General features: G+C 46.0%; 1 pseudogene; it reads right to left on the reverse strand.

Annotated features, from left to right (window-relative positions):
• Window positions 1-1,089: 1,089 nt before the first annotated feature.
• On the reverse strand, window positions 1,090-1,672 carry LOC148009854 (acid beta-fructofuranosidase 3, vacuolar pseudogene; annotated as a pseudogene).
• Window positions 1,673-10,437: the final 8,765 nt, after the last annotated feature.

Consider the following 10,437-nt stretch of genomic DNA (forward strand, 5'->3'; position numbering starts at 1 on the left):
GCGTGCTTTTCCAGCAGGGTAAATATTGATGCGGAGTGTGAAGGCACAGCAGCGGGTGCTACACTGGAGCATAATGGAATTACCTGGGCTTAAGCCCCCTCTGATATCTATGTCTCTTCTTCTGCCACAAGATTGCTTTAATGGATGAGACTCTTCGCACATGAGATGTGTCAGAAGTGCTCCTCCGGTTCACCAAAAAAATCCGCGAATGAACTGTGTCATCAAAGAAAATCCCCAATTGGTTACAGAAGTTGCAAAATGCTCTGTCTAAGACAATCGGCAGCCATTGTTAGAAGCTTCTTTGTAACAAAGTTGTTGATCATTTTGAGATTCATTATGGTTATCTTTTAGTGAGATAATAGACTGGAGCAGGATCAAAGAATCTAGTCTTGGTCGGTTGCTTCGGATAGGCTCCACCGACGATAACATCATCTAATCATCCGTCTAATCTTGGCTACTTCTCTCTGGTAACAGGGTAAAGAACTCCATGTATGAAGCATCGTTGTCTACAAGTTTCGTCGGTGCTGCAGGGCTTTGGTGGTGATGGCCAGTAGGCGGTGGGGAAAAAAAATTGGTTTGTTGCAGTCACCTTCAGCTCTGCGCTTGAGCACTGTTGAGCACTGTTTTGGCTCCCGAGATTCCCTTTCTAAATGTTCCTTCTTTTCTATTCCATCTTTGACTTCTTCAGCACCCTCTTCGACTTCGGCTCTCTTATCAAAACTGGATTGTTCTTAGTCTTCCTAGAAAGGATTTGAATACAACGCCTATTCTCATCATCTCTGCCAATTACAGGATCTAGCTTCCCTTGTCTGGTCATCTCTGTTAAGTCCTTCCCATATGCTTGTGATACATCTCCTTGAACTATTTGTTGAGCCAGCCCTTCAGAGATTGCTGTCTTTCCTACTCTAGGCTCCCCCCTCTTCGATCCTCATCTTTTTTTTTCCTTATCCGTCCTCTTCTCTGCCTTCTGTAGCCGCTTTTTCTTTCCCCCCAAAAAGCCTCTTTTTGAAAATAACCATCCGTGGCTTTGTTTTTTCCTTTCCCCAGGCTAAATTTGCCATAGTCATAGCGCAACCCAAGTCCAAGGTCTTAAGTTGAATCATCAGGAGTAAATGTGCGATTGTCATGATTGTAAGTCCCAATCACATAGAAATCCAACTTGGTATTATCCATGCTGGCCTTAAGGACATATTTCACATTGTCCCCATAAATGGAGATATCAACACCTGCAGAATCACCAATCACCCGAAACTAGGATAGGATAAAAATCCAGGCATTCCCACATGCTAGTGCTTTCTACTTGATGCAAATAATGGTCTTGCAATAACCAATTTATGAAATCAGAGCTGTGATAGATGATGGCAATGCCAGTCTGGTCAACTTTAGATCCAATACCCAGCCTCCATAACCCATCAGCTCCGACCCAAGCAGTTGTAGGGTCACGAAAATCTGTTGGAAGGATGCCTGTGGGAGGCACAAGAACAGGATTCTCAGCATATTTGGTCCAGTTTCGGAGAAGGAAATCTGAAGAATCCTCAGGAAGTGCTACAGCCTGCACTTGTACGGATTCATTAGTAGATCCTGTATAGATGATCACAGGAGTACCATCTTCCAGGAAAGTTGCAGAGCCTGTCCAAACACCCCGAATGTCGTACCACTGGTCAGGCTCCATGGCATAATCAAGGTATAGCCAGTGGATGAGATCAACCGAGATTGTATGCCCCAAAATACTGTCATATCCCCCATGTCAACATAGTCAAGGATAAGGGAACTCCAAAAATACTCATTGCGTTGTGGCACGTAGTCAAACGTGTGCTGAACATCAAGCAAGCTCCCACATTTGGCATACATATCCACCAATGTACTTCGATCTGCATCTCTTTGAAACAGTTTAGTACTTCCTCACAAAGCCCATAATTGACATATCCTGAAATAAGTGTAGCCCATGAGACTGCATCTCGAGTTACCAATCTATCAAAAACTCCCTGTTCTTCTACAAGCATGTCACATTTAGCTTACATGTCAATCAGAGCATTACGGATAAGTTCCTCTTGCACCAAACCCCTCTTCATTATATTACCCACGTAGAATAAAAGAGCAAACATAACGACTAAGTATGTACAAAGTATCAAATCCCACACACACAACTTTTTGGTGGATTCCACACCTCGGATGCGCAGTAGTACGACATCCACCCCCTCTAATCCTGCGCATCCTCCGGATGGGCCAACTACCCATGATCATTATCATCAAGATCCACGTATAGATCAATCTCTTCATTGTATATTTTTGGTATTTCAGCAAGATTATCTGTCATATCATCCGTCTCTTCTACTGGAGTTTCTTCTCGCTGCTCTTCTCTTGCAAATTCTTTCAACGCATAATCCTCATCATCTCTTTTCTTGAAAATCTTGATTCTTTTCCCTGTAATAGGCACTCTAAGCACTGTCCCATCCAATTCTGTCAGCTCATATGTTGCATTGTCAAAGACATGTCTGACTATGTACGGCCCAAACCATCTTTTCACCATCTTCCGAAGTATCTTTATTTAGGCGCGCTTACTTATTGAAGCGCTTGACAAGAATTTATTATTTCCTATGTGCATGGACGTTCAGTTTAAATATTTCATTATTAGACATTGTATTTGGGCACAGCCCGACTTTTGGGCCATCCAACCTCTTTATTCTTTATTTGAACAAAAGCAAACACAAAAGCTAAAGCATGCTAATTGTAAAATTGAGCTATTTTTGAGCTTTGAGATGAATAAATTTATAAATACATGCCTTGTGAAGCACTCACACAAGGCATGGGGGGAGAGTGTACCCAATTTGTCTCTTTTCTTCATGTAATGCAAATCTATCTTCTTGCTTTTTGAGCTTAAGTAGAGTTCTTTTGTTCTTTGGGACCTTCCCGCACTCACTACGTATGCATCCAACATCCGATTTATGCACGAGAAATGGAACCAAAATGTTGAGGCTAATGCAGCAACAATTAGGACTTTGGATAGACTTCTATTGTTTCAAAAAGCTGCAACTCACTTTGGCAAAAATCTTTTACCTTGTCTCTCAACACTCCACTCTAACTAACCAAGTACCCTCCTCTCCAACTCAAGAAAGCAAGAACACAAGACTAGCTCAAGTTGTATGTGGGAGCTTTCACTCAACCGCCAAGACCCACGAACCGCTTATTGCTTCAAGCATTCCAAGCTGAGCACTAATGGCTACCTCTCACATAGTCGACGCGCCATCCATATTTACGGGTGTAGTGAGCTTACCTCCGTGACGTTCGAGTTACCTCCTCTCCCGCGCACTCCGATAGCTCCACGATCCAAGTGCAAGCTTCAAGCAAGCTCGATCCTCCCACTTCAAGCTCCAAACTCCATTGCCGCGAGCAAGACAAGAAAAGAGAAGAGAAGAGAAGAAGAGAGGAGAAGATGGAGAGCTTCTCCTCCTCGGTCCCTCACCCTCACACACTCACTTCCTCACACTCTCACACTCCCTCTCTCAAGCACAAGCTCAAGCAAGCAAGAACAAGAAGAAGAAGAAGAAGAGGAGAGCTACTTTTGGCCACACACAAGAATGAGCTTCTCATTCACTTTTCAACTTTATATACAAAACCCTAAATCCCTTTTGGGTGGTCATCCCCTTTTCCTCTTTTTTACATGGCCGGCCATAGCCTAGGCCCTTTTCCCCATTGTCCTTCTATCTTCTTAGCTTCCTTTCCACCGCCCATCTACATTTACAAATTGCACGGGTGAGAGCCCGGCGCTCCTTGAATTAAACCATGCTGCGCTTGCGCTCTTTTACAATAGTTGGACTTGTGTTTTTCCTCGTGCACCTTTGTCTTCCGCTTCTCTTTGCCTTGGCCTTTGTCTTTACCTTCTGTTTTAGCTTTCCGGATTTTCCACCGCTTGGCACTCTTTTACAAGATTTCAGGGTGCGCCTTTATATTTTAAAATGTGCCTTTCCCCTTTTGCATTTCCCTTAGACTTTTAAGGTTTCCCTCGCACTTCTGGTCTTTTCTCTGGCCTTTTCCCCTCTTCTTTCTTCAGTCGGGCTACCTTTTTTCTGCCTTTGACCTGCATCTTTTTTATTTCCTTTTGCTTTCTTCGTGTTGGGGTTAACATTACCCCCTCCTAGACGAGTGCCAGTCCCATGGCACTCACCGTCGTAGGTAGCAGGCTGTAGCATGCACCGAAGACATGGGTGACAAGGACGCCGGTGGTTTCCGTGGAGGAATGTTGGTGGTGGTGTGGTAGAAGGTCCGGGGGACCTGTTGGTGGCCATGGTGGCTGGTGGAAGGTTGTTGGAGTTGGCGGTAGGGCTATTTTGTATTGGGGATTGCATTGATGGTCAGCACAAGTGGTAGTTTGTTGGGGATTCTGCACATAACGATTCTTTGCGGGCTTGTGAGATGGTAAGGGATAAGTAGTCAGAGTTTGATGAAGAGCGAGCAACACTGTATACCTGCAATTGGAAAACCTCGCATGTGGTCTCTCCTTAAGGGGTAGTGCTAGTCTTCTTATCGTGCACAAGACATATTTGGATTAGTTTGGGAGACAGGTCAAACTCTAAGCAAGCCTGGAGTATTGTCCTGCACTTGAGGACCCAAACCGTGTATAGGTTATAGTGTGAATATTAAGTGTGTACATGTACACGTGCATATTTAGGTATTACTTAGTTAGAAGACTATCGGCCTAGTTCCTTGTATAGAAATTAGTGAAGCAAGGGGCTAAGTTGATGGAAAATTTTGTCGATGAAGACGGGGAGTACACTTGAAGATTGCTTGAGACATCATTATGGTCTTGTCAAGGCCATGTAGCATAAGTGAGCTCCTTGATGTCTAGCGCTTGGTAGCTAGTGACTACCTATAGTGCGTGAAAGGTATGGTGTACTTTTCCATTGTCTTTCATGCCTTGCTTACCACTGTGGATTGTAATGGCATTGAGATTAGTGCAAAAGAATTGTGCAAGTGGTTCAGGGTGACAGGTCTAACCATAGGCGAGGCGAGCTCCCTAGGTATGTCCTACCCTTAATATGCCCTGAACAAATGTGGGGGATGTACAAAGGGATAGGGGATTAGGGACAGAGCCAGCCGACCAAAGTCACTAGACGTACCTAATTTGAGGACCCCTAGGTGCGGTGCCGTGATCATGTGTGCTCTTTTTTTTCCTTTTTCTTTTTCTTTTTCTTTCTTTTCTTTTTGGTGGGAAAAATGAATACAATCAATGCCATACATTGAGGCTGTTAGCCTTTCATTTGGATTGAGAAATGTTGGGATCCAAAGGCTATGAAAGATGGATATTACAGAGATGATTGTGTCACCAGCCTTGATGCTAGAGGAACTGTTGTTGAGATGAAGAGATACACTTGAGATTTTGCAAACCTCCTTGCGACACACTCGATGTTGGTACAAGTGAGGTAACGACTGTCGTGAGCTAACTATAGAGTTTTACCCAGAAGGAGAGCGTGTCCCATGAATGTGCTTTGAACCATGCGATGGGGCTGTTGGCAAGGGTGCTTTCGGCAGCGTGGCTTTGCCGCGGCTCTTTGTGGGGTTGTTGGTGTTGCGGTGATTGGGCATTGAACATTTTTGCACAAGGACCTGTATTATCCTGCATCCACTTGTCGCTTCATGAGAGTACATGCATTGTATATGCCGCAACTATAATAAACCAGTGTAATGCAAGGAGACATCACTTATCGGAATTCTATGGTGTTGACCTAGATATTTATCACCTGCGCTTGATTAGCTTTTTCTTTTGCTAAAGACGTGAAATATATTAAATGCAGATATGAAAAGTTCGTACAATTCGGGAACATGTCAACACTTAACAAGTCGGGAACACTTAACCATTTAAAAACAAAAAGTTATGGCCAGTTATCATTTGATAAGCCCTTTATGCATTATGGGCTACTCGATTTGTACGAGGCGGGGCGAGTCTGGGTGGCCGGGTAATTGGGGCTCTGCTAGTGTGGGGCTCTCGTGGGGGTGAGCAGGGAACATGTCGGCCGGGACATGAATGGTGTAGTCCCGGCCCGCTACCATCTCCAGAATGTCTTTAAATAATTCATTAAATTCCTCTCTTTCCCGAGCTGCCCTTTCTTCCTTTGAGCATCTGGGGCCCGAGCGGGAGCTGGGAGTTCGTGCCACTAGTGCTGCCACCTGTTGCGCATTTCGAGTCTGGACTCTCTTGACTCGAGGATTCTTCGGCCTTTGCCCTGGGCAGTGTCGCTTAGGGCCTCGTTTCTTGGCATACCTCTTGATGGTGGGCACATAGCGCTCCGGTGGAGGGGCGCGTGCCACATGCTCCCGCCTTTTGCGAAGAGCGTCTTTGCATGCTAGATCTCCATGATTCTCCATGCGTTCCGCCGCAAAAGGAAACCTGCAAGACGCAATCCAAGGGTTTAGACCTTGATACAGGATACAACTATTTGCAGGAAGGGATTTTAGTGTGGTTTATGAAGCGCATATGACAAGAAGGGGAGGGGTGAGGCATGCTGTGTTTGTTGTAGAGGAATGGCCCCCATGCTGATGTTCGCGTGGCCTCCAGTCATTAGCGGATATTAGTTTATGCTAAGTCGCGTGGACTGGTTGTCGTGGAGTGGGACAGGGCACATCCTCGAAAGGATAGACCAAAAAGGGAAGCAGATGTATTGGAAAGGACTACACCCTGTCTACACCATCAGAGTTGTTGGTCAAGGCTTCCTATGGCGGCAATGTGGGTTTCATGCTCTCACCTGGAGGTGGGACTGGTCACACACTTTTAAATGCGTGATGAGAGGAGGACTTGAGGAGCTTAGTTTATCTGACCCCACTCTTCTCCCTATGCCTGACTATCATTGCTTGTGTGTGTTGACGTTGTTTGTACACGGTGACACAAAAATCAGTGTTTATTTATGTACATATTTATGAATCCATGTCACTTCACGAGGATAAGAACCAAGTGTAGAACTCCGGGTTGTACCGGAGCGTGGCACACGCATCTAGTATTCATGGCAGCTGACTTAATACTGATAGATATTTTGCCATGTTGAGTAGCATGGAACCTTGACCGAGTCTACTGGCAATATGTAACTCCTCCTCAGTGAGAACCTTATCAATCAAAGGGCCCTGTAGCCTAGTCCCAGCTAAGTCCGTACCCCGAATGTCAGTGAGCACTCGAAGGGAAGTTGGTGCCACATAGGTTGGGTCTCTTTGAGACCGCCATTTGGCCAGTTGCTCTTCTGAGACCGTCATGATCTGAGCCCCTAATTCGGCCATTACAACGCGGCTTTCACACTAACCCTGCTCAAATTGACTCTGGCCTGCTGACAATCGCTTTAATAGCTCTATGTCTATGAGATTCGGTTGGCAGAGCACTTCATTGAACGTGATGGTTAAGCGCAGTTTGTTAGCCTCCTCGTCAGGGATGAGTCGCATATGTTCATCCAGGAGTCTGTCGTAGTGCCCGTTAAGATGTTCTTGTTCTTCCCATGTTAGAGGAAAGGTCAAGTAATCTCCGAGCTGCTCTTTGGGGATTGTGCCCATGTCAGCAAGGACGTAGACACGTGCGACCACTTTGAGCTTAGCATCCAACTCAGTTAAGCATTCTGTGACACTCCTATGTTCAATGAGGGCTTGCTCGGTTGCTATCTCATGCAAAGTCCTAAGAGTTTCCTTAGGCTTTAGCATGGCTGGGGGCTCAGGCCTAGATGAGCAAGATTGGTCAACGCTAGGATTTCTTATGCTCTTGGGGTTCTCACGTTTCTCCTGAGGTTTTGCTGCTATTTTGTCATGGTTCTTCTCGGATGTGCCTGGTATAGATTTGTCACCCTGTTGTGACAGTGTTGTATCCACTCTTAATTGATCAATGTGAGTTCTATTGTCAGTGGATAGAGTGTTGCAAGCAGTTGTTGATGGCAACTGTTGCTTTGGTTTGTCAGAGCACACAGATGTGTCTGAGGTTTCACCGCTATTAGGAGAGGCATCAGTGGGTTCATTGGTGGATGGACTCGATGCTTTATTCATCAGCTCTCCAGCGCCCTTCGTCTCAATGTTCTTGGGGTCCACAACCACCTGCAACTGTTATTGTTTTCTCTGCTTTCTCCTCTTTTTCTTGGTCAATGAAGGTGCCTCTCTCAACGACTCAGGACCCTGGACTAGGTCAACCGTTGACGTGCTTGGTTGGGCCTCAACATTCTCTCTCTCTAGTGTGTCCTTATGGGACATAGTCGTGGCCTGCTGAATAGCCTTGCCAGGTTGAGTGGTTCGATGCATGACCTCCCTGACCACAGCTTTGAGAGGTTTCTCCTCAAGCCTAGGCTTCAGGCACTTTGAAAGTGCTGGAATTGTCGAGGGATTTGGTTGCGACACCTCCTCCACCGGTAAACTACTAAGGACACGTTCCACAAGGGGAATTGTCATAGCCAAGGGCTGTGACTGTTGTGATCCCTGATTGGAAGTAGTAGCAGCTAATTTAGTGGGCTGGCTACCCTTGGTGGATTGCGTTGTTAAGTCCTTAGGTCGATTGGAAGTGGTCATGTATTTTGTTGCCCTTTGAGCATTCATCTGTGTGGATCGTGGTCACATTTGGTTGCTCATGCATATCCTTGGGTCGAGAGCTACAGATGGCGTCATGTCCCACCTCTTGGAAATTTGGAAGCTTAGATGGAGATAGAGATTGGAATTGAGCAGTTTCCCTTGACAGCCGTTGTTGTGCTTCCTGTGTCTGTTTGGAAAAAGAGGATGTAGGAGATCTAGGACTCTTAGGTGGGCTTGGCACTGAATGAATGATTTGCCCGAGGCTATTAGATGATTATACCATTTGCTTTGTTGAGTGATCAGCCTTGCCTTGAGCAATGTTGTGCCTATGATGCTTGTTCTCCCCTTGGGAGAGCAAAGGCTTTTTGGGCACTGATGATTTTTGTGCATGCTCAATGGCTACATATGACGTGTGTCTATTTAGCATGCTAGGCTGAGGCTCTTTCTTTCGAACAATAATGTCTGGTTTGTTGCCTCGAGACCTAGAGTTTCTCTTAGATTTCCTCCTGTGCTTCACTGCTTTTGATGCACTCTGGCCTTCAGCTGATGGAGGCAGTTTAGCAGGGGATTTTGGTACCCAAATCCATTGGTTACCTGCGTAGTACCCTTGAGCATGTAGCAACGCTTTGGATATCCATCGTGGCGTTGTACTGACCCTCCATCGATGCCTGCGTCTATAAGGCTTGGGCTTCTTTTGGGGTCTTCTACGATATTTGTAAGTCCAAAGCCCGTCCTTGGCATTATCTCTTGACCTTCTTGTTTTGGGCATGGCCTCACTCACTGGTTCTCGTTGTTCGACCTGTGCTTGTATTAACTCTTCCAACAAGTCCTTGCTCTCGTCAACAGGCTTGGCTGTTATGTCAACACCTTCCTTGCCTTTCCCTCGAAGTTCGATGAGGTCACCTTTGCTAAAGGTTGTGACTATCCTCACACCCGGTAGTGTCAGGTGTATCCTCTGTGCTACATAGTCTCACATTTGGTCGCCCTTTTGAAGGGTCTTCCTAGGAGGGTTTCTTTCCTGCAGCTAGCACTTTTTGGAGGAACATGAAATAGGATAGGCAAGCTTTTCGTTTCAATTGTCGCAAGGATTTTGCACTTCCCTATGAGTGCTTGTGGGTGTCCCCCATAAGGGCTAAGAGTTGCACTAGTCGGTGCGAGCTCTGGTTGGCCTAGTAGGGTCCATGATTCATAGGTCAAGATGTTAAAATCTGCTCTTTCATCAATCAGAGCATCGATAGTATGCTCTCTTTTCGCGGTGAGTTTGACCCTAAGATAAGCAGATGATACTATGTCTTCATCTTCCGGGTCTTGGCTTGTAAATTTAAGCCTTCTGACCGATGCCCTTGAGTTCTCAACTGCACGACCAGATGTGGATTCCCCACTGACATCTTGGATCGTCAGTGCAGTGCTATTCAAGGTACATCTCTCGTCGAGAGTGTCATGTCTAGTCATCTTGGCATTTGTAGCTTGCTGATGTCGCACTCTATTTTGACTAGACGCAGTTTGAACACAATGTACATGTGTTGTTGTGGTGTGACCTTCTTTCCCTTGATGGCTAGATTGGCCCATTGAGGTTCTAGGGTCTTTGTTTCTCTCTGTTCGGGTATGGGCTTTTGGTTGCTCTATTGCAAGTGAGACTCCATGCTGGTGCAGAGCCATTGCTACACTAGGGTCTAATTTGGAGGACCTGTCACAGCACGTGTTTTCTCTCCAACCTACTTGGGGGAGGTGCGGAGGGGGCAGAGCTCCCTCTGCGGGGGTCCGGGGGGGTAGTCCCCCCCGGCCCGCAGGGCCGTTACGATAAAATCCATACACAATTTGGAGGACCGTTTATAGCCAAATTTTGAACTACTTGCTCTAAGTTTCAGCCTAGTGATGGATCTGTGATGTGCCTTTAGCTCTACGTGGTCTTGG

Source organism: Lygodium microphyllum, chromosome 30, assembly GCF_053477565.2.
Source record: "Lygodium microphyllum isolate KBCC chromosome 30, Lygodium_microphyllum_v1.1.10, whole genome shotgun sequence".
NCBI lineage: Eukaryota > Viridiplantae > Streptophyta > Polypodiopsida > Schizaeales > Lygodiaceae > Lygodium > Lygodium microphyllum.